Source organism: Lacerta agilis, chromosome 10 (assembly GCF_009819535.1).
Source record: "Lacerta agilis isolate rLacAgi1 chromosome 10, rLacAgi1.pri, whole genome shotgun sequence".
In the NCBI taxonomy this organism is placed as follows: domain Eukaryota; kingdom Metazoa; phylum Chordata; class Lepidosauria; order Squamata; family Lacertidae; genus Lacerta; species Lacerta agilis.
Window position 1 is genome coordinate 9,030,845 of NC_046321.1, and position 25,963 is coordinate 9,056,807.

Here is a 25,963-nt window from a genome sequence, read left to right on the forward strand (position 1 = left end):
CGGCTTCAAGTTACAAAAGGAGGAGATTCTGATTAAGCATCAGGAAGAACTTTCTGATGATAATTGCTGTTTAACATTGGAATGGACTCCCTCAGGAGGTGGTGGACTCTCCTTCACTGGAGGTTTTTCAAGCAGAGATCATCTGTCATGGATGCTTTAGCTGAGATTCCTGCATTGCAGGGGGTTGGACAAGATGACCCTTGGGTCCCTTCCAACTCTACAGTTCTAGGATTCTATGATTCTAGGACCAGCATCTCCTGGTAGAGCTAGGAAACATTCCTGCCTGAAACCCCAAAGAGCTGCTAACAGTCAGTGTCAACAAAGGCGAAGTAGATGGTCCATTATTCTGAGTAAGTAGCTTTCTTAATGCATATGCTTTCTCTGTTCCTAATTCACTACCTCAAGATTTAGCACCTTGGACAGCAACTTGGGAGATTACTGTTGCCCTCATGCCTTGCTTGCGGACTTCTCAAAGAAGCAGCTGATTGGCAGCCGTGGACAAAAGGTCCTGGACTAAATAGTCCTTTGGTTTGTTTTAGTAGGAGTCTTATTATGGTTCTCTATTTGTGTTCGTAACACATAAGGCTCTGGCCAAAGGGACTGCAGTGCCTTCTAAAGAGCAACTTCAACACAAACACTCATCTTTTGTTATCTGATTTTTGAAAATGGAAAGGACCTTGGCTTCCTGAATTGCTTCCTCTCTCGGAAAGCATTGTCATTGTTACCCTGAAAATGGAATAATAACCTTGAAAGAAGAACAGGGCATATTCCTAATTGCACTTGGAACTGTTTTATTGTGATGCATAGTGGAGTGGAGCGACAAAGATTTGCATATGCCCAACAAGATAATGACAAAAATCTACTGACAGCATACAAATCAATATGCCTAATCTGACCAAAAACACCCACCCACCCCACTCACACAGGAGACCAAAGAACACCACAGCCAACCACAAAAGAACAATCACGCCCAAAGCCAACCCTGACCTCTCTCACCACCAAAGGAGCACAAGCAAACAACAGAGAACCTGCACAGACAATGCTGACACCAAACCCTACACATATTAAGTGAAACAGAAACATCGTTACCCTATCCCACCCATCTCCCCATCCCACCCACCTCTCTCCCCCTTCTCTCCCTAATGTCTCAACAACAACAACCGATTTGTAAAAATGTTATATGGAAAAATATGAGAGAGACATTGCATTACCTCTGTAAATCAAGAAAATCATATATATATATATATATATATATATATATATATATATATATATATATATATATATGATTTGCATATGCGAACCTGGAATCCTTCAAACACTAACTTAATTTGGTTTCAGGTCTCAGGTCTTTTTTTCACATTTTTATTGCATAGTTTTATTTTACAGAAAAAGAAAAAGATCAAATTAACAAACAACAGAAGCATAACTTTGTTCCCGCATAAATTTCCAGCTCGCAAAATAGCAAATGCATATCAAAAGTAAATGGATATCTCAGGTCTTAGGCAAAGAGAGAAGGGAGGCTGCCACTGGCTACTGGCCATGATGACCACGCTCTGCCTCTACAATTGGATGCAGGAATGCTTCTGAATACCAAATGCAAGAAAAAGGGGCTTGTGCTTGAGTCCTGCTTGTGCCCACTGTGAGACGAGGAGGCTGGACGAGATGGGCCGTTGAGCTGGTTCAGCAGATTCTTCATATGTTCCTATGTTCAGGCTGCTAGCTTCTCAGCCTTAGGTCTACATCTGTAAAATAGGTATAGAAATGCTAATCCTATGAGGAAAAGTTGGAGCAGTTGGGCATTTATAGCCTGCAGAAGAGATGATCCATTGGTTAGATATCATGGCCATCTTGACAGGCTTATCACTGTCACTTCCTCTCACCTTGGAAGGAAATATGTAATCAAGTCTATTGTTGTACTCAGTCTAACTTAGAAGCTCATAGAGGTTTGAGCTGGTCCTCTAGCTTAACCACACGGCTCTCACCAGCCACTCTTGATTTCCTATACCAATGATCTAGGGACTTTCACCACTTTATAAGATAAGATTTTCGGCCTGTGCAACTTTTCTGAAGCACATGAATGTGACCTTTGGAGAATTTGTAAGTAAACAATTTTTAACTTACCTAAAGTGTAGTCTTTTTCTATGCTAGGGGAAGTAGGAAACTTTGGGACCCACTTGGAAGGCCCTATAGATATATTAAATATCTAACAGTCTATGTCTCCACACTTTACTTCGCTACATATTTTATAACTTTAAACCTCTGCTTGCGATCTCTCATCAAAGAGCCCTTGCCCAAAATCTTGGCATCCAGGAGTCCTCTTTTCTATATATCTATTGCACCAACGGCTATCAGGACAAATAGTCATTGATGGGTTCTGAATTCATCTTATGAAGTGTTAAACATTATTGTTGAGGAGGACTTGAAGCAGGAACATTATTGCTGTCATCCTTCATATTATTTGGTGCGTAAGATGCATCCAATGGGAGGGCATAATAGTTCAGCATCAAAGAGGCAAATCCCTTCTCAGGAACTGATTTCCACGTTGTCAACATCATGCACGCTTACCCCAAACACCCTCATTCACTGTGACAGCTGAAACATTTTCAGGTTTCCCTGAAACTTGCCTGACATTTTTCACTGATCAAGAACCCCCACATCCAGTGGTACTTTTTGCTTTGGTTGCAAGCTGGTTGCAATTTAGGAATATACAGAAATGCACTGCAAAGACCTAAACAAATTGAGTCGAGGTTACCTTAAGTACTGTACTGAGCTGAGCTGCTCATCAGGAGGAGCACCCATAGTTGTTATCTATCACATGACTGTGTATGTTTTGATTCCACAGAGTGGGAAGTGACGAAGACAGGATGTTTGTGTTACTGTGTTTCCTGAAGTGGGACTATTGTCATTTGTTCTTTCTCTTTGCTGCCTGGTGCTAGAGAGAGAGGGAGCCATGTTGCAGTGCTCTGTGTGTGTTTATATGTAAATAAAGTAGATTAGCCATAATGCTGAGTTGCTGAGTTCTGTTATGCAACTGTGCAACCTCTGCGGATCCGTAAGTGTGCTGATGTTTCTTGGCATCAGTCGCTGTGGTGTTCTGCAATTGGCCTGTTTTTTTTTAGTTTGCTGCATCAGTGTCTGTTTTTGATTGGGCATAACAGCATTTGTTTTTTAACCCTTATTGCACTGGGTTTTTTTTTGACGCTTTGGCAGATGATAATGTCGGTGCTGCATGTTAGTTCCAGCGAAGGTATTATTCATAATTTATTTCTGTTCTCTCTCTCCCCCCCCCCAAAAAAAAGCTCAGCAGCTTTGGGGCACCCCCCAAAAGCAAAGCAACTCTTGTGTGACCCCCCCAAAGTTCCACAACTTTGGTCAACAGCTCCCCCCAAAAAAAGCTCAACAAATTTGCCCCCCCCCCAAAAAAAAAAATCTCAACAACTCTGGGCACTTTGCGATAAATACATGGGTTTTGGTTTGCAGTTTGGGCACTCAGCCTCTAAAAGGTTCACCACCACTGGCCTAGGAGCTAGGTGGAGTCAGAGATCTTTAAATAGTGTAGACTCGCACATGCTGGCCAGCTTCCATTTTGACTTGCGATGTTCCTTTTGGGCTTCTCAGAAGTACGTAAAGGCAAGAAGAGAGACAGGGCGGCAGCAGCCAGCAATGGCACCCACCTAAGACGTGCCGGAACTACGCTCTGGCTGGAAAAATAAAAGCACTGGTGTCAACATTTTGGAAATTATATGTGAGCCAGTATTTTTGTGCTGGCCCAGAAATGCACCTACTGTATATAACAGCCCCCGAACTTTCTGCAGTTATTTTTCTTTGCTCTCCCAGCCCCAAGTTTCAAAGTTACCCAGGAAAGAACTCTTGAGGTATCTGCTCTCTTTTGAACCTTTTCAGCTCCTGTCCTGAAAAACATCGTCTCCTCTCCTCTTCTCCCCTTTCCTCCCCCCTCCCTCTCTTCTTTTCACAGACGAGCAAGACCATTGAAGTTATTTTGAGTCTATCCTATGGATTTTTCATTGAAACATCTATGTTAACTTTTATCAGCCTTGCTCTGCTTTGTAATTTTGGAAACAGATATAAAGAACGAGCAACCCAGAACACCGTAATATAGTGGGAAGCATCCTTCATAAGTCAATTGAGGAATTTAATAATCTCTTTAGAAATAAGCTCTGCAGCTATGAGGAAAATGTGTGGGTTAAAGGCCTTCCAATTAAGAAAGGTTTCTCTGTGGATTTATAGGCTGGTGGTTAGCTCTTCCTGCTCATGTTCCCATGGCAACTGTCAGGTAGATTTTCTGCTCCTTGCTAGGAAGTTGGAAGCGTTGAGTCGGCTTGAGCCTTTCAATTCAATGAAGCTTAAATGAAATTCTTTGCACAGGAACTGCCATTTAGCCCAGGTCGTTTATTCATATCTAGGGGAGAAATCAATTTACAGCAATCAAATCTGTAAATTTTATTTTTATTGGGATTATTTTGGAGTGCATGGTATATAGCATGAATTCTTAAATAATCTCAATACAATTATGCATATGCATCTGTCTGTCTGTCTGTCTACAGTCCAGCTTCCCTGACAAATATTACCAACGGAACCTTCCAATTGGCCTCAAAATTTATTTCAGTTCTCAAAGTTTTTTACAGTGTACCCTCCCTTTCTCCCCAAGAAGCTTAAGGTGATGTGCATGGTTATCTTCTGCTTGTATCTTCACAGCGACCCTATCCTGAGAGAGAGTTACAGCCCTAGTCACCCAGTGAACTTCATGGCTGAGGGGGGATTTGAACCCTTCTCTAACATACTAACCACCAAAACCCATGACCTCAAACCAATACACTTCTGGCTTTGTCTGTTAATTTCTTTTGTGTGTGTGTGTGTGTGTGTGTGTGTGTCAAAATTTTATTAAGCTTCAAAATCTTTGCAAATAAATTCCGGATTTCAAATTTATTATATGTTTCTCTTTAAACTTTGACTTCCTGCCTTTCCATGCTGTTCTTAATCCCATCCCATTTAAATAGGTAAAGGTAAAGGGACCCCTGACCATCAGGTCCAGTCGTGTCCGACTCTGGGGTTGTGGCGCTCATCTCGTTCTATAGGCCGAGGGAGCCAGTGTTTGTCCGCAGACAGCTTCCGGGTCATGTGGCCAGCATGACAAAAGCCGCTTCTGGAGAACCAGAGCAGCGCACGGAAACGCCGTTTACCTTCCCGCTGGAGCGGTCCCTATTTATCTACTTGCACTTTGATGTGCTTTCGAACTGCTAGGTGGGCAGGAGCTGGGACCGAGCCTCAAATTCAAACTTTATTTGCGTAGCCGACTGGCCATAGCATCCAAAAGACAAACACCAACAAAAGCTCACCCCGTCGCGGGGATTCAAACTGCCGACCTTCTGATCAGCAAGCCCTAGGTTCTGTGGTTTAACCCACAGCGCCACCTGGGTCCCTTTAAATACGGCATTCTAATAAACGGTTCACCTAATACATATTCTTCTGTTTCGTATATTATCATTTTTCTACCGCAGCTCGTATTTCAAATCCTGCTCAAGATTTCATCTGATTATGATATTTTTTTTTCAGGTATTCCAAAAAGGGCTTCCATGAATACTCCGCCATGTCCTCTTATTTTTGCTGTTAGTTTTGCCAGTTCCGCCTAATCCATTAGCTTTAAAATCCATTCAGCTTTGCCTGTTGATTTCAGTGTGTCTACTATGAGAGCGATGATGTTGCGTACATCTCATTGACTGGGAGAGTGAGCTTTGCAGCAACTGGGACTGAGGCTCCATTTCACTGCATGCTAGCCCCATGCGAGGAACCTCCCCTTCACGCTCTCCCCTTGTTACTAAGTGAATTTCTAATCAGGTGTTCTGGGTCAAATTTCAATCCACCCCACCTGTTCCTCTGAGGTCCGTCTGTGATGTCAATCCCCTTTTATTTATAATCTGGGGATCTCTTAGTAACGGGAGTTTTCCTGTCCAGCGGCCGTGGCCGGTTATATCCTCCACTCTGGGCTTCAGGGGTTAAACTCTTCTTTGCCTACAGTTCAGGGTCTCTCTTTCATTAGATCCCCTCACTATATCAGTTAGCTAAGCCCTCTTAGCAACTCTGTGGCAATACCAAGGTTTCCGCCCGCTAGCCCCTCCTGAGGGAACTCCAAGACACAAACTATCACCCTGCAGGTCAGTTTTGTCTTTTCCCTGAGTTCACCTCCTCATGAGCATACATAACTCGCTGGACCAAATAAACGACGATATTTTCTTAGCTCAACAATAAGAAGTCTTTATTCCTTTCAGAACATAACGGTTTCAGTAATAGGTGGGTAGCCGTGTTGGTCTGCCATAGTCGAAACAAAATAGGAAATTCTTTCCAGTAGCACCTTAGAGACCAACTGAGTTTGTTCTGAAGTATCTGAAGAAGTGTGCAGTATCTGAAGAAGTGTGCATGCACACGAAAGCTCATACCAAGAACAAACTCAGTTGGTCTCTAAGGTGCTACTGGAAAGAATTTCCTATTTTGTTTCGGTTTCAGTAATGCAATCTTTTATAAGCTTAGTTTCCTAACAGTGTAAACTCTTTCTTTCAGCATCATATACACATCTTCAACCTATCCTAACCTACCCACCACTATCCTGGCCCCACGCCCTCCTTCTTCCAGTCACCACTCTCAGCTCTAACGGCTGCTCCCTCCTTTTAAAGAGCGGAATGTCCCGCCTCCTATGAGATATCTGCCACTCAAACTGGGGTGCCCATTAACTCATAAAACACCGTGGGTTTCTGAAAATCCCTTAACTTAGATCCAGTTTGAAAAGGGAAGGTCACTTTGTTCCAGTGACCTGGGAACCAATATTCCATCCTCAGCTCACCCTCCCAGATCTTGCTTTACAGTGAGCCAGTGGGTCGTGATGGGAGAACCTTGTAATCCTTCCCGTCTGAGTCAACGTCACTGAGATACGTGGTGCTGAGAGATACGTTCGGAGCTGGAGCAGGGACAGCGCATGTTTACAAATCATTCAAATCCTGACACATACACACCCCTGATGCTCTTGATGAGCACCCAAAAGGATTCAGACAGGAGGCAGTGATACCTCCATGAGAGGCAGTGTGATGACTATCAACTTGGACCTCTTTAGAAGAGGATTAGACAAATTCATGGAGGAACCAGGAACATTCCTATTGGGTATCGTGTGTAAAGAGATACCAAGACAAGATTTTAAAAACCCTGCTCTTATATGCAACAACTTCGGGAAGAATCTTGTTAGCCCCAAAATGGAAACAACATGAGTACCGACAAAAGACGAGTGGCAGAAGAAACTGATGGATTTTGCAGAATTGGTGGAACTGACAGGAAGAATCCGGAACCAGCGAGACCAAGCATTCCAAAAAGACTGGAACAAATTTATATTATGTTTGAAAGATACCTGTAAGCAATTAACATCATTAATAGGGTTAGGTGAAGATCTGTAAAGTGAAACGGCTACTTATTCGAGTAACGTAATATTATAGGTAACGATATATCAAGAATAAGAAAGGAAGTGAAATGCAAAGGTGAAGAATTTGACTATGTAAACCGCTAGGTGGGAAGGAGGGAAGTCACCAGGCTCAGTGAGCCAAAGAGATTAAATAAGCGGATATGATGTTACGCATTGCGATTATATGTAAAATCAATAAAAAATATTATTAAAAAGACAAAGTCATGGAGGAGAGGACTATTGATGGCTACTATTGTATTGTATTTTGGTATTTGTTGGAGGCCGCCCAGAGTGGCTGGGGAGACCTGGCCAGATGGGCGGGGTATAAATAATAAATTATTATTATTATTATTATTATACTAACCATGATGGCTGTGGTTTGCCTCTGCAGCCAGAGGCAGCAATGCTTCTGAATACCAGTTGCTAGAAGCCACAGGAAAGGAGAGTGTTGCTCTAGTGCCCGAATTCTGCTTATGAGTTTCCCATAGGCATCTGGTTGGCCACTGTGAGACTAGCTGGGCCATTGGCCTGATCTAGCAGGCTCTTGTTATGAAGAAGAGGAAGAAGAGTTTGGATTTGATATCCCGCTTTATCAGTACTCTAAGGAGTCTCAAAGTGGCTAACATTCTCCTTTCCCTTCCTCCCCCACAACAAACACTCTGTGAGGTGAGTGGGGCTGAGAGACTTCAGAGAAGTGTGACTAGCTCAAGGTCACCCAGCAGCTGCATGTGGAGGAGCGGAGACACATAGAATCATAGAATCATAGAGTTGGAAGAGACCACAAGGGCCATCCAGTCCAACCCCCTGCCAAGCAGGAAACACCATCAAAGCATTCCTGACAGATGGCTGTCAAGCCTCCGCTTAAAGACCTCCAAAGAAGGAGACTCCACCACACTCCTTGGCAGCAAATTCCACTGTCGGACAGCTCTTACTGTCAGGAAGTTCTTCCTAATGTTTAGGTGGAATCTTCTTTCTTGTAGTTTGAATCCATTGCCCTGTGTCCGCTTCTCTGGAGCAGCAGAAAACAACCTTTCACCCTCCTCTATATGACATCCTTTGATATATTTGAACATGGCTATCATGTCACCCCTTAACCTTCTCTTCTCCAGGCTAAACATACCCAGCTCCCTAAGCCGTTCCTCATAAGGCATCGTTTCCAGGCCTTTGACCATTTTGGTTGCCCTCCTCTGGACACGTTCCAGCTTGTCAGTATCCTTCTTGAACTGTGGTGCCCAGAACTGGACACAGTATTCCAGGTGAGGTCTGACCAGAGCGGAATACAGTGGTACTATTACTTCCCTTGATCTAGATGCTATACTCCTATTGATGCAGCCCAGAATTGCATTGGCTTTTTTAGCTGCTGCATCACACTGTTGACTCATGTCAAGTTTATGGTCTACCAAGACTCCTAGATCCTTTTCACATGTACTGCTCTCAAGCCAGGTGTCACCCATCCTGTATTTGTGCCTTTCATTTTTTTTGCCCAAGTGTAGTACTTTACATTTATCCCTGTTAAAATTCATCTTGTTTGCTTTGGCCCAGTTCTCTAATCTGTTAAGGTCATTTTGAATTGTGATCCTGTCCTCAGGGGTATTAGCCACCCCTCCCAATTTGGTGTCATCTGCAAACTTGATCAGGATGCTCTCAAGCCCATCATCCAAGTCATTGATAAAGATGTTGAATAAGACTGGGCCCAAGACAGAACCCTGTGGCACCCCACTATTTACTTCTCTCCAGGATTAAGAGGAGCCGTTAATGAGTACCCTTTGTGTTGACACGAACCCGGTTCCCCAGATTACAAGTCCACCACTCTTAACCACTACACCACACTGGCTCTTCAGTCTTACGTTCTTCGGTCGGCCACCTCTCTCACCTTTACATGCTCCTCAACAATGATGCTCACATTTTGGTCACAATCAGCACTCACCCTTCCACCTCTGAGCATTTAGACTGTCCAACAATAAATTCTCTGGGATTGTCAAACAGATGCTGGAAAAAAAGTATGGTTGACAGACGCCTCTCATTCCATCTCCCTTTCTTCCTCCCTCAATTTTTTTTTTTAAAAAAACAGGATCTATTTTTAAACCCAGACTGCGGAAAGGTTCGAAACTCTTTGCAGCTGGTCTCCCTGCAAACGTGAAGGCTTGTGGCTTTAATTACAACCCAGAGCTACCCCACACATGTCTTTTTCAGGTCTGCTTGTACAAGCTGTAATCATCCCTGGTGCCATCCTCTGCAACGCCTGGGCTCCCAGAGGCTCATTGATGCCAGAGACACCTGTACGGAGAGAAACACCACGTACAACCCTTTTGACATTCGTTTCCCCCATCTTGTTGATTCACTTGAAATCGGGGCTTCCGGTGGTAAATGATTTGTATGGGATTGTTGAAACTTCCCTGAGGAACAGCGTGTCTTAATTTTCACGTCAGTGTCTGTCTGGGCACACTTGGAGCTTTTGTGGTGGCTGTCAGATTCCTTCCCCCTCCCCTTCCACCCCATACCGATTGCTGCTTGACAGCTCGGTGCCTCTTGTTCGTCTTCTGAATCCCCTGCACCGTCAGATCTCTGGGTGGGTGGGCAATGTTTCCCCACCCTCCATTTCTGTGTGGAGGGAGTGTCTGCCACAAAACCTCTCCGGAGAGGCCAAAGCCTTTGACCCTTAAAAGAGCTTAAAGGGCAAGTCTTTGCATGAGTCAAGTTGGCCGGAATCGGGACAGTAATTAGCAATATGCTGTGTCAACATTTCTGTGGTGGAATGTAAATATGAAGCTCTCTAAATGGGAGCCTTTAAAAAAAAAAAAGCAGAAACATGTTTTTTGGGGGTTGGTTTTCAGAAAAACCCAAACAGACCTGGAGATGCATTGCATGATTCTCTCCCCACAATATTCCTCTTTCATCAGGAGAAAAGTGGGAACTTAGGAAGCTGCCTTAAACTAAGTTAGATCAATGGTCCATTCAGCTTAGTATTGTCCACACTGACTGGCAGCAGCTTTTGAGAGTATCAGATATAATTACTACTGTAATTCGCTCTATGTGGGGCTACCCTTGAAGCTGTCCCAGAAACTCCAGTGGGTGCAGAATGCTGCGGCGAGACTCCTCACGGAGTCCCTGCCATGGGAGCATATTCATCCAGTGCTTTACCAGTTGCACTGGCTCCCGGTGGAGTACAGGGTCAGATTTAAGGTGCTGGTTTTGACCTTTAAAGCCCTTTGTGGCCTAGTACTCTCGTACCTACGGGACTGCCTCGCCTGCTATGCCCTGCAGAGGACCTTAAGGTCCATAAATAGCAGCACTCTCGAGTTCCAGGGCCCTAAGGAAGTCAGATTAGCCTCAACCAGAGCCAGGGCCTTTTCAACACTGGCTCCAGCCTGGTGGAACACTCTGTCTCATGAGACCAGGGCCTGATTTCTTTCTGTAGGGCCTATAAGACAGAGTTGTTCCGCCTGGCCTTTGGCTTGGAATCAACTTGATCCCCTCCCTCTCTTTCCTTTTTCCTTCTGTGATGGAACTCCTATTTGGGGACTTCCCTGGCTTTTTTTTTTGGCCCACGTAGGACCAGTCTTGATAGTTGGCTTTGGTGAAGATTTGACACTTTCTTCCCCAGTTTTTTGATTTGAGTTTCTACTGAAATGAGGCTGCACTTTAATGTTGTATTTTAATCTTGTTTTTAAGTTGTATTTTAATCAATTGTTTTTATACCTGGTGTTAGCCGCCTTGGCTGGGGAGGGATTATTATTATTATTAATTATTATTATTAATTATTATTATTATTATTATTTATTATTATTATTCCCAGCCGTACGTGGAGATGCCTGGGACCTCCTGCATGGGGAACAGATGTACCTTTCCCCCAGAATATTCATACAGTCTTAAATATATGGACTTCATGGTTTATGGTTATTTAAGCTAACACATAGATAACATGATGGACTTAAACTGTACCCTAATAGTTCCTAGCAGTGTGCATTTGTTCTGTGTATGCTGCAAATCAGAAGGCAAACAGGTTTATTCGGGGTATGATCTCACATTCCTGAACTGGACCGTGCTTTTAACAAGGCTCCATGAGGCAGATCAGGGGCCTCATATAAGCTTTCAAGGCACACTGTGGTTTTGCAAAACTGCTAAGCATATAACATTTCCCCTCACAAACACACCCCTTTTCTTTACTGAGAAACAAAACCCGCTAAACGAGTAAACAACCAGACCTCAGGAAGGGAGTGGGCGGAGAGGAGAATGAAAAGGTAAGGAGATTTTTCATTTTGATGGACAGGTGTAGTTTTTAATCACAGTGAATTATTTTCGCAGGGCATGCCAGTCACAGCGATTTGGGGAGGGATGGTTGAAGTAAATCACCTGAACTGTTCTTCAGGTGGGTCATTGTTCTCCTTTGAATTTTGGATATGTGAGAGCAGGACGTAGGCAGCGGAATTAGACGACTGGGGTGGTTTGCTTCTTTTCCAGTCATTTCCTTGCCCAACAAAGAAAAAAAACAACAACCCACAATTCTCAGGGTGTATGTGTGAGAAAAACCTGTGACTTTCTAGATTTTTGTAAATAAATAAATAAATAAAAATGAAGGTAAATCACCTACTACAATAGAACCCATACCTATTTGTCTGAACTTCAGCAGATTTCTTACCAAAGACACTTTTCTCATGTCCCTATTTTTCAGTCACGGTATCTGTACCTCTGATAAAATACAAAACCGTGTATATCACTGGATAGAAATGTATTAATATGGAACTAAACTGACAATATCATCATACAAAAAGCATTCATAGATATTTCCTCAGAGGCAAAGCCTATATATGCTTTAAAACATCAATGTGCTGATAAAAAGTGCAATATACAAAGTGCAATGTACAAAGTGCAATATAATGTTCAATATAATGTTAAATAAAAATGAAGGTAAATCACCTATTACAATAGAACCCATACCTATTTGTCTGAACTTCAGCAGATTTCTTACCAAAGACACTTTTCTCATGTCCCTATTTTTCAAATTGATTGCACCCGCAACCCCCAAGCTAGGGGACAAAATGTAGCTTCAACTTTCCCACCCAATATGGTGAAATCTCCACTTGTAAGAGAAAACCACTACAGCGATTCTGAAATTTAGCAGGCTTTGATTGCTGTAAGCAGGCTTGTTATTTGCATCTAAATCAGGCAGAAAATTAAAAAGTTACTTTTTCTTTTCTTTTCAGAAGAAATGTAAAAGTTCCATGCACAAAAACCCCTGGGCAGATCTGGCTAAAATTTGGCAGGCTTGCTCCATTCTGGAGGGGTTGCTTTGCTTGCCAATTTCACCCTCTTGGGTGAAAAGGAAAAAAACAAATGATCGCCATTTTTAGTTTCTGTATTATACTCAACAAGGGCTGAAACAGAACTTCAGATTTGGTTCCGCATAATGAATCAATGTGAAGTGACGCAGAGTGGATCAGAAACAGATAAACCTGATCCATAGCAAATATTGCGGTCACTGCAAACCCCCTAATATATGTGGCTGGGGGTGTGGAGATTGTGAGCAGTGAAGTCACAAGGAAATTAAAAGCAGATAAACTCAGATGCTGCTAATGACATTATTCGCAGAGGTCCCTTTCACATAGAACAGTTTGTTGGGCTGATCTTTGCATTGGATATTCTGATAACCATGTCTGTGCAAACCTCTCAATTGACGTTTTTCCATTTTTCCAATCTTCAGTTCCCCACATTTCCACAACACTTTGTGAGTTCTTTTTTTAAAAAAATGTTCTTGTGAAAATTCATCTACATTTCTATATGTAAATTTGCCCAATGGGCTTTTTTTTTTTTTTAAAGCAGGTTTTCCCTGATGAGTAGGACCCTGACAGAAACACATGCCTGACTGGCATGTTCTCTCTCTCCTGGTCAATCGTTCGGGAGCTTCAAAAGCTTTCTTCAGCACGAACACCACAGCGACTGACGCCAAGAAACATCAGCACACTTACGGATCCACAGAGGTTGCGCAGTTGCGTAACAGAACTCAGCAACTCAGCATTTTGGCTAATCTACTTTTATTTACATATAAACACACACGGAGCACTGCAACATGGCTCCCTCTCTCTCTAGCAACATGCAGCAAAGAGAAAGAACAAAGGTCAATAGACCCACTTCAGGAAACACAGTAACACAAACATCCTGTCTTCGTCACTTCCCATTCTGTGGAATGAAAACACATACCATCATGTGATAAACAACAATCCCACGATAGCAGACACGGGGAATGAATCTCCAACATACAATGCCTTTGTATGCACACTTAAGTATACAGTATATGCATTTTTGTACACATAACGTGGCTAGAGAACAGCAGTGTGAAATTCTGATTTGTGCAAATTTCAAAGGGCAACTGCTATTTGCAAATTAGGTCCACCTCTATGTACAAAGTGAGTCTGAATGCCTCCTCCATCCCTAGTGATGCTTGCACAAGCAATAACACTCAACCTCTTGATGGATTGCTACAAAGAAGTTTCACATTGCAGATTCCTTTTGAATTTCATCTTTTCCAGGAATGATCACCGTGGCCTTCTCAGTATCTCTCAGATGTGCCACCTAAAGCAAAATTAATCCTGGTAGGATTTGGGACTAGTCTGAGAAATTGCAGCAACCTATCCAAACTCTGCTCTGAGAATTCCCTAGACGTTTCGCCTATGGAGGAAAACCCACATATACGTCACATTTTTGCTCCAGGCAACATTTCTGAGGCAACTGCCGTTCCTTTAACTACCGTAACATGAACAAAGAGAGACTAATATCTTATGTTTTCACTTTCCCCCCTGAGCTCCCGTGAACATCTATTACACTAGCCTAACAGAAATGTACAGATAATCGATGCTCTGAAAAGTTCACTCCTGCGTAGTAAGACTTAACGTGGAAATAATGTGCAATCGGGTTCTTGGAGTCACCTAATCCAACCAATTTTTTTCTTTGTTGTAACAATCCGGCTTAGTGCATTATAGTCTTGAGATAATGTTCCACTTTGTTTTAAAGCAAAGCCATTTTTGGAAAGCATATAGTGATACTATGATCAGAACTCTCTTTTTTTCCATTTTCGAAGATAAACTGAAAACTAAGAGAGGGATTTTTATCCCCCTCCCCTCTTCCTGAACCTAGGGAACTGGCTTATACACAATCCCTCTTTAGGATTTCTGAAGCTTACAAATCCAGTAGGAAATAAAAGAAGGAACTATACAATCCAGGTGGACAGTGAGTTGTAGCCAACTAAATTCTATTCAGAGCAGGAGGACTAACATTGGCTACAAGAAGGGATGCGTGAATCTATCCATTTCAGTTTCTCGTTTTTCAAATGTTAAATTCAGCTGACATATTTCTGCAGCAATTTTCAAGTCTATTTTTATTCAGAAAACCCTCTTTAAAATTCATGAGCGTTTTATTCCAAACATCACCTAATAAATACATTTATTGTGTGCAGTTTGGGCAAATGTACACATTTTGAAGGACAGCTGTGTTTGGGTTTGCGGAGGTGGGTCTTTAGCAGTGGCCACCTCCAACTCCTGATATTTGGGGTGGTTTCACAGACACATACACACTCACGCTGCAAGCCCCCTGAATATGTAGAAATTCAGGAGGGCGAAACATTCAGAGCAGCCTTCACACAAAAAAATGTTGGGATAAGATAATGGAGATATAAAAAGGAATACACATGAAATTCATCAGTTCAAGTGGGCTTTTTCAAACCCATGCTGATGCCAACATTGCAGCAAACAACCAAAGTACAGGGATATTTGTATTGCCCAAATGACAATATTCAGCCCCGTTTCTGTTTTGTTTTGAATTTTGGCAGGCAGTCTAGGTCCAGCACTCAATAGACTTCACAGCCAATCCTCATTACGCAAGATAGATTTTTACAGTTTGCTCAGTGAGTGTTGGCTGTGGAGTCCGCAGGGCATCACACTTTCCAGACAAACTCTTTCTACTGGATTCCCAGTGCAGGATGACTTCAAAAGTCAATGCAAGTAGGAAGGCGGGAGAGGAGGAAGCATGTCCACCTGAACCTGTCCAACGCAAACTGATTCCTGCATACAAAGGGACCAATCCATCATTAACAGATCATTATTGGAGATGAGTGAAACTCCCTTCAGAATAATGCTGGCCTTCGCCAAACTCTTTCTTGAGAGAATTTGTCCAATCAGAAATCTCCAGTATTAGTGACAGCTCCTTAGACCGCTAGTCAAGTATGATTTTGTCACAGGAAGCTGCCACATCGTGAATCAGACCACTGGTCCATTTAGCACAATGCTTTGTATTCCACCAAGTCCTACTTAGAGTAAGTCCATTGAAAGATATGAGCCTTGGGTATTAAACTCAATGGGTCTAGCACTTAATACCATGCAGTGTTCTTTACATTAATTTCCAGTAGCTCTCCAGGGTTTCAACCAGAGGACATTCCCAGCCCTAGCTGGAAACACAGATGATTGAACCAGGGACTTTCTGCATCCAAAGCTGATGTTCTCCAACCAAACTTTGGCCCTGCCCTGGGAATTGCTAGGCCTAGATGCAAGCTGTGGGACTTAAGTTCTACATGACTTCAATGGGTCTACTCTAAGCAGGGGGAAATCCAGATTCAAACCAGTATTTATTTATATGCTGCCTAATAGCAATAAATTTCTTGGTCGCTTAGGTAAAAGGAAAACAATGATGTACAAAATTAAAACCATAACATCTTCATGCAGCATAAAGCCAAGGAAGGACGGACAATGCAGTAGAATCAAACTCACAGCAGTACCAAAAACTTCACAGATCTTAACATTCAAGAAATAACAAATCCGTAAATCACAAAAAGGTTTAAAGTTTTAAAATCCCGGGGAAGTAAAAACCAAGCACTGAAAAGGCCAGAACGTAGGTTTTGGGTGAGCACCTCTAGGAATATATTTTATTATTGGGGTGCCATCATTGAAAAGGCCCTATTCCTAGAAGGCACCCACAGGATCAGGCCCAAGACCTAGTCCAGCATCCTGCTCCCACAGTGTCCAACCAGATATCTGTAGGAAGCCCAAAAGTAGGAGATGAGTGCATGGGCACTCTCCCTACCTGTGATTCTCAGAAACTGGTCTTCAGAGGCATACTTACTCTCCATGAATTAAGAAGGGCAACATGGAGAAGATCTTAAAGTCCAGGAAGATAAATCTGGGAGGAAACCATCCTTTAAGTAAGGTACATGGAACCAGAGACCCTCCAGGGATTGTTGAACTCCAGCTCCCATCAGCCCCGGCCAGCGTGGCCAATAGTCTGAGATGATGTGTGTTGTAGCCCAGCAGCACTTTAGAATCATAGGATAGAATTGCAGAGTTCTAGTCCAACCCCACGCAATGCAGGAATCTTCTCCGTGGCCATCCCTGGGTGGGTTCGAACCACCAATCTTCTGGTTAACAGCCAAACACCCATTGCAGCAAATGTTCCCCATCCATTACTACTACTACTACTGTTACTAGTACTTAAATTTTCATATCACCCTCCATGTGAGGATCACAGGGTGGTTGACAAAATAAAAACACAAAAATGTGCAACACAGTAGTAACAAAGAATAACAATGACCCCCCCCCCCAAAACACACACAAACAGTTTAGAAGGCCATAGATGGTTTAATTAGCCAAGGGCCTGGAAGAAGAGGATTGTTTTTTCCCGGTGCTTACAAATATGCAATGAAGGCACCAGGTGAACCTCCCTGGGGAGAGCATTCCACAAACAGGGAGCCACCACAGAAAAGGCTCGTTCTCGTGTTGCCGCCCTCTGGACCTCTTGCTACCATTCTATTATTAAGGTGGCAGGTTCTATTCTATTCTAGACGAGGCATCTATGCTGTAGGTAGCCTAACTCCAACTTTTGTAGGATTTTAAAGACTAAGGTCAATGTTTTGAATTAAGCCCAGAAATAGACTGGAAGTCATTGCAAATGACAAATCAACTTGCATTTTCTGTTGTTTTTGTTGTTTTTAAGTTTGTTTATCAATTAACGAATTGTAATTTGGTATATGAATAAACAAGCAAAGTTTATCATTATCTACAAAGAAATTTCCCGGGACACATGGAGATTTCTCTCTCTTTTTGGGGAACACTTGCATCATTCATTTTTCAGAGATTGATCATTCGATCCAGAAACTTTTTAATTATAATGTGTAATTGAAGCACTTTAGTTTCAATTAAAACAAAGAGTCCTAAAACCACAGGGTGTTGGAAGCTTGTTAGAAGGGTATAATTTATTGCCATTTTGATGATCTTTGAGACTTCATCTTTCTTAAATCAATTATAAATAATTCATTTGAAAATGGATACAAGTCAAATTAACTTAATTGATACTAGTTTTCTTTTTGTGATCTGCAAATGTATGCACCGACTGCAAGGAGAAATGTTAATCAACCCTAGCTTTTGCTGTGATGAATCTCTCCGGTAATTGAATAACACTTTGTGCATATGCAGCATAAGCTAGAAGCTGTTTTCAAAGATCTCCGAAGAGTTTTTGAAGCCTCGCAACACTCCTTCAGAGAGGCAGCGTCAAGGAGCGGACGGATGAAAATGGTGTGGCCAGTGAACAAAACTGAAGGCAAACTTTTGCAAGCTTCTTTATTTACGAATCAAATTCACATTTGGCCCATCCTCCCAAAGAAGGCAGGAAAGCAAACTGCAGGTGAACAAATGATCTTCAAAACATGCTTTTAAAACCTTGTCTGACAAATGGATTATCATTTGCGGAAACTTCATGGCTGTTGTTGTTTTGCTAAACCTGAGGCAGGGTTGGCATCAGAGGGAGGCATTTCTGGGCAGTTGCCAAGGCTCGTACCTCAAGAGAATCAAAGAAGTTCTTCCTGATGTTTAGTCGGAATCTCCTTTCTTGTAACTTGAATCCATTGGTCCGGGTCCTACCCTCAGGAGCAGGAGAAAACAAGCTTGCTCCATCTTCCATGTGACAGCCCCTCCAGATATTTGAAGATGACTCTCGTATCTCCTCTCAGGTTCCTCTTTTGCAGGCTAAACATGCCCAGCTCCCTCAATCATTCCTCGTAAAGTCTGGTTTCCATATCCTTGATCATCTTGGTCACCCTCCTCTGTACACCTTACAGCTATAGAGGGTGTTAACCAGACCTTCCTTGCTATCACTACCTGTTAATCTGCCCTCTCTGAGCAAACAATGATACATTCCTTCTCTCACTCACTCCCCTCCCCACCCCACCCCCATCATACAAACAGAGAGGACAAGTAAATAGGCAGTGTGGACATCAGGGAGGAGGAGGAGGAGGAGGAGGAGGAGGAGGAGGAGGAGGAGGAGGAGGAGTTTGGACTTGATATCCCGCCTTTCACTCCCCTTAAGGAGTCTCAAAGCAGCTAACATTCTCCTTTCCCTTCCTCCCCCACAACAAACACTCTGTGAGGTGAGTAAGGCTGAGAAACTTCTGAGAAGTGTGACTAACCCAAGGTGACCCAGCAGCTGCATGTGGAGGAGCGGGGAAGTGAACCCGGTTCACCAGATTACGAGTCCACCACTGTTAACCACAATACCACACTTGCTCTTGAGGAGAAGAGAGTTCCTTTTGGGGAGGGTAGACCACTGAAAACATCTTGCCCATGGGATCTCCAAAGCCCAGAGCCTGTGGCCTGGTCTCTGAAGCATCTACCAAACAGGGTCAACCTATGACCCCACCCCACCCCACCCCAATGTAATTGGAATGCCAATCCTCTTATCATTGGCCGTTGGCCATACTGGCTGTGGTTGATGAAGTTTGAAGCTCAAAAACACCAAGAGGGCCATAGGTCCCCCACCCCCGCAAAGAAACGCCCATGGAATGTAGCTGCACATTGAAACTTTTCAGAAACGTGGCTGCAGGTTTTCTGTCTCTAGCTGTACATTTCCCCTTTTCGAGCCTCCATTTTTGGGAATCAGCCGATGGATTCCACGGTAGATGGTTCTGAGCGTTCAATTTGTCTCAGCCCCGAGTTCCATTTATTCCTGCCAGATTAGATTGGTTCTCCAATGTAATTGTGATATCTTCGTATGTAGCACCTCTTTTGTTTAAAACAGTCATTGTTTGCCAAGAGAATACGATGCGAGTGAGTGGGAGGGGCTTCATCACACCGAAAAGCATCCATTGGATTGGAGAGTCATTTATTAAAATAACAAAAGACAGCTTCTGAATGCTTCTCTTGTGTTTCTGTCACAGTCGAGTCCTTGAAGTGGAATATTCCTAGCTGAATCATTTGGAACAAGGAATGCAATTCTGGCTCCTCAACACTTGATTTTGTTCTATTCTGTTTTGTTTTGGGTAGCTCTGGGGTCCTCCAGCAGACAATGTCGATTTGGCAAAACAAAAGATGATATTATGTCCTAATGCCAGCCTTTGTTATTATTTTTTTTTTTAAAAAAAAATATTTTGCTCTGGCAGCCCAGCTGCAGATGCCTTTCATTTCTCAATGTCTCCAGGTACCCGGTTGTGATGAATACATTTTTAGATTATTCAATTACAACAGCTGACATATTCTGCGCACTGTGTATTTCCACGCCAGCCTCTAACTTTGCTCAAATGCTGCAAGAAGAAAGGTGGAGAAGCCTCTGCCAAACCCAAATACTTGCTAATGTCTCTTCAATTTGACTTTTCCCCACATTCCATTTCCCAGATTTGAATTAGCAGGACTGACAAATTTGGAGCCACTGGTTGTATTCGACTAAACTCTGCTGAAATTAGACCACTGAAATTAATGTAACCTACATTAATCAAGACCATTAATCAAGCCAGTGTGGTGTAGTGGTTAAGAGTGGTAGACTCGTAATCTGGGGAACTGGGTTCGCATCTCCGCTCCTCCACATGCAGCTGCTGGGTGACTTTCGGCTAGCTTCAGTGAAGTCTCTCAGCCCCGCTCACTTCACAGAGTGTTTGTTGTGGGGGAGGAAGGGAAAGGAGAATGTTAGCCACTTTGAGACTCCTTCGGGTAGTGAAAAAGCGGTATATCAAATCCAAACTCCTATTCCTCCTCCTCCTCCTTCTCCTCCTCTTCTATGTTTCTATTCTCTGAGTGGGACTATCATTGCATTGTATCTCCTCTTTGTTTGGGATGAGTGAAGTTGTCACTTTTGCTTTCTGTTAGCTTCTCATTTTTCTAAACTTAATGCCAGTTCATCTTATGCACATTTCTGCTTAAGTTTGCATTGGTTTTTTTTAACTTATAAAACCCGCATAAAATTTTGTCTGTATTTTAGTTTGCATTTCTCTCAGTATGCACATTTTTGTAATTGATTATAATGAAAAATTTTCAAAGCAACATTCCCAAATATATTGCATTTTTGTATGTTATTTTCCACTAAAATGTGCATCTATTCCCCCCTGCATATTACTTGTCTGGAGAACTGCATTGCAAAATTTGAGGCCAGGTGAATTTCAAAGGGCAGATGCATCTTGGTACTCGAATTATTTGGGAAAGTTCATTTTGAAATCTGAATTTATCCCCCCATCCCTGTTGCCAGGCTGTCACCTTCTCATTGTGGCAGTCAACCAAGGCTTCATGAATATCAAACAGAATATAGACTTCCTTGCTCACTTTGATCATCAGAGGTGGCCTTTCTGGTATTGCTGTCTCCAGTGGAAGCCCATTTCCTCCCCTCTGGAAGGAGGACCTTTTCTGTGGTGTTACCCACTTTGTGAAATGATCCCCCATGCGCGATTCAGCAGCCATCAACTGCTTTGCTCTTTTGACGATTGTTAAAAGTCCACATGTTTATCCATGGATTCCCAAGCCCCTGTTGTTTTACCGGCAGGGTTTTATTTCATTGTTTTATTGTGTTGTGAAACACCTTGATATTATTTTAAATTAAAGGCTGTTTTTTTTTTTAAAAAAATGCAGGAAATAACAGAGTAACAAGAACTCAGGCAACAGTAATGGTTTGATTAATTTCAGTTTTACAAGTCTTTTGTAAATTCATTTCTTAGTATTTGTGTGTCGAGTGGAAACAAAGCACCAGGACAAGGCCCTGTTTCGGAAATTCTTCCTTCTTCAGGTGCAACAATAAGAGACCCTATGTAAATTATCGCCACAACAGTCCAAAGTTATCTAAAAATTATATAAACAAAAATATGAGATATATAGAGAAAATTATATAAAGAAAATTAATCTTACCTAATTAAGTATTGAAGTTTTTAAAAAATAAGCTGGAAAAATAAAGCAAATAATGAATACACCAGCAAAGCAGGTGCAGAACCTTCACCTAACAAGGACTCCAGGCAGTTTACAGGCAACAAGAAGGGAGCCAGTCTACCTTCTCTGAGAAGCGAGTTCCAAACTCTGGGAGCAGCCAATGAGATCCCACATCCCTACCAAGCGTTCCAGTGAGAGTGGCGAGACCATTTTGACTACACCACTATAAGCAATTCTGATTTCAGTACAAAATGTTAGTGTGGAAGAGACCGCCCGATCATGTTAATTTTGCCATTGTCCTGGGTCCAGTCCCACCATTAGTCAAAGCGAGTTGGCCACCTCCAAGAGCAAATCTTGGGTCTCATGAAACGGCTACGAAATGTTAGTTTATTCATGTACTATTATTATAATTTTATTTCCAGGTAGAGATGCTTGTGGGGCTTTCTCTCCTGGTATGTCTCGGGTAGGACCTTAAGGTCCTCAAATAATAACTTTTTGGAGGTCCCGAGCCACAAGGATGCTAGGTTGGCTTCAACTAGGACCAGGGCCTTCTCAGTACTGGCCCCAACTTGGTGGAACGGTCTGTCACAAGAGACCAGGGCCCTGCGGGATTTGGCATCTTTCCGCAGGGCCTGCAAGACGGAGCTGTTCCACCTGGCCTTTGGGTTGGTTTCATTTTAACCCTGATGTTTCATTCTTTTGGTGTGATTGGTGGGATACTTAAAAATGAGGCTGCAGTCTAAATTAAATTTTAAATTATATTTTAATCTGTATTTTAATGAATTGTTTTATGTTTCTGTTGTGATTTTATTGGTGTTAGCCGGCCTGAGCCTGGTTTGGCGGGGAAGGGTGGGGTATAAATAAAAAATTATTATTATTATTATTATTATTATTATTATTATTATTATTATTATTTCTGTCTCAGGTGCAAAAATGACTTAGTTATCCTTGAGAACTTTGGGAGGAATGCAGTTTTGTCCTATGCCAATCAATGGATCTGCTCAAGCTTTTCAGCTTGCCAGATAGAATGACTCCCTCTCTCCTCGTCCATGTGCTATCCTGGGGGGTTCTCCCAATTCCCTCTCTGGGTGCATGGGGGCACACAGTGGGAGGGGGGACACCCTGTTGTGCTAGCAAAACTCCTGTTAACAGGATCCATTAGTCCGCTCTTCTGCCTCATGGAAGTGAAATGTCCTGGGCCAGCTCTGCCATTGGCTAAGTGTCTTCTGAAATGGGAAACTTTAACTTTCCCATAAAGGGACAACAACAACAAAAACAACAAAAAACAACAACTTGGATTTCATTTCTTGGACCGACTGTGTTCTGCTTAATTGGAACCAACTGTTTCAATTGACTTTGACACACGTTTTATTCCCTCGGAGCTTTCCCACTCAATACCAGAGTTGTTTTCTCTTCGTTGTAACCCCAAACATGTTTTCAGTTATAATGAGGGTGGTAAAAGTAAGCCACAAAATAAAGAACACGATTAAGTTGGTGTGGTTGTCAGATGAAAGAAATTATGAATGGATTGGCGGGAAGGATAGAATTAAAAGCCAGATCTCTTCAATAAGTCTTGAGCACACACATTTCGTAGAAGATTTGGGATGGGTTTACCCAGTTTTTTGTTCCTTTCTCATATGGAGGAGGTTCAGTTGCTCCCCAAAATGGGAGAGCAGAAATGTATTGAATCAGTTTGGCGATGGCTGATGAGTGACTTCTTCTTCTTCTTCCTCCTCCTCCTCCTCCTCCTCCTCCTCCTCCTCCTCCTCCTCTTCTTATCATCTTTAAGGGGGAAACATGGCCACCACTTCCAGTGGCAGAAGCATCAGGTTTAAGGTGTTTTGGGTTTTTTTTTTTTTAAGACCCAACCAATCACTGCCTTCTACAAGACAGGGTCTCCTGCAGATCTCAGCTCATCAGGTTTTCTGTTGTGTTCAATGTTGGAATTTGGCCTGTGTGGTGGCACCGACCCTTTGCAATTCTCTCCCACTAGATACCAATCAGGGCCCATCTCTATTGTCTATCTGGTGCCTGTGGAAGACCTGCCTCTTTTAACTGACATCTTTTTGTGCCCAATGTATCTTCAGTAGATTTGAATTGTTGCATATGAAACGGCACTCTTAACTTGCCACAGTGACTAGGAGCAGCAAAAAAACCTTTTCTCCTCCTATGTATATTTTGTATACAATTTTGCAAAATGTACTTCCCCTGATGCAAAGCATTTTTGTATGTCATTCTCACCGATATATCCATTTTAATGTACATGTCCCCCTGGTATATTGCATGAGCGCAGAACTGCACTGCAAAATTCAGAGAAGCGTGAATTCTGAAGCATGGCTTTGTTTTGGTTTGTGTGCCTTTTAAGAAAGTGTGAATTAGGTAGGTTTGCCTTCAGATGTGAACTGAACTGAATTTATCTCCCATTCCTGTTTTATTCAGCCCTCCCATCCTGACTAGCGACGTAAGTATTTCCTGCTTCACTCCCCTTGTTATCCCATAGGTTTGCTGTGCTTTACATTCCACCCTCCCTGAATACAAGTTTAACTAGAAGAATCCTTAAAATGAACTCTGCAATGGAATCTTTTGGTTCCTTTGCATTGTCTGCCCCCGAATACCACTGCAGTTCACCACAGCTTTTTTTTTTTTCCATCTCTCCTCCTCACCGTAATAATGACGTGCATGTACACACTGCTGATAGTTATACTGCGTGAAAAAGAAGAAGCAAACTTGGTGCTATTATATAAACGGCTGTATGAAGATGCATTTTGCCTCGTGTTTTATCAATGCACAGGAGACTATGTAGACATTCAGAAGCATTGTGCAGAAAAGATTCTTGATGCAATCATACAGGCGATCACATCGGGGATGCGTTTATGCAGGAGGTTATATATATATATATATATATATATATATATATATATATTCAATGTACAGCATTTATCTATGGAGTTAAAAAGTCGTGAATGGGCTGGAAGCTGCAGGAAACAGTGCATGCTCCAGTCCCAGAATTAATTTTAGGAATTATTATAGGTAGACCAGAAGCAAGATGTCAAATACAGAGCAGGGAGTATTTTATAATGGAACTGAGGGAATCTGTTTCTGCTTTCAAGTAACAGCATCTAGATATCCTAGTATTTATTTATTTATTTATTTATTTATTTATTTGTACCCCGTCCATCTGGCTGGGTCTCCCCAGCCACTCTGGGCGGCTTCCAACAAATATTAAAATGCATTAAAATATCACAGATTAAAAACTTCCCTAAACAGGGCTGCCTTCAGGTATTTTCTGAATATCAGGTAGTTGTTTATCTCCTTGACCTCTGATGGGAGGGCATTCCACAGGGCGGGCGCCACTACCGAGAAGGCCCTCTGCCTGGTTCCCTGTAGCTTTGCTTCTCGCAGTGAGGGAACCTACAGAAGGCCCTCGGCGCTGGACCTCGATGTCCGGGCTGAACGATGGGGGTGGAGACGCTCCTTCAGGTATACAGGACTGAGGCCGTTTAGGGCTTTAAAGGTCAGCACCAACACTTTGAATTGTGCTCGGAAATGTGCTTAATGAAGGATGTCCCAATACTTTTTTGCAAAAGCTAAGGTGCTTCCCCCATTCCAAATAGGGATGTCGACTCAGCCAAAGCACCTAACCTCTGCTTTAAAAACTCAAATGAAGGAGATTCTACCACCTTCTGTTGAACTGCTTTGTTCGCCTGCTGCGCACCTGATGACATCACATATGATGTCAGGTGTAGGACAGGAAGGTATGGCTTGGGCCAAAGAGGGAGGTATGGCAGACCTAATTACGCCCATGCAAGCAGAGGTTCCCTAGTGCAAATATAAAGCACAGCAGGAGAAATCAAAGAGGGAGTTTATCTGAGTGGCAAAACAATGGGGAAATGAAAAGCTTAAGCGCTTCTGCCCTCCCTTCTCCCAGGGATTTTTAAAAGCAGATTTCCCAACTGCACAAATTGCCTGTCAGACACCACACAATAAAAAAATAGAAGCCACATGAACACAAAGCCTGATTTGCTTTTTGTTTACGTCCCCTATCGGTGGCAGTTCCTCCATCGGAGTCAGGAGTACTTATCTACCATTCAATGATGATTCATTTATGGATCAGCCTTAGTTCGGTAATGTTATCTGCCTAAAGAAGAGTGGATTCCGGCCCCAAATAAGGTGTTTTAATACGGTTCGAGCAATTTGTTTTAACTATGGACACTGAGTGCATTCTACCCTTGAATAATTTGTGTGCATGCAGTCCCTGACATTGCCTGCTGTTTAAGTGCTTAATAAGTCTGACTTGTCTCGTTTTCCCAAACCCAGTTTTTCCAACTGCACATTATCAGCT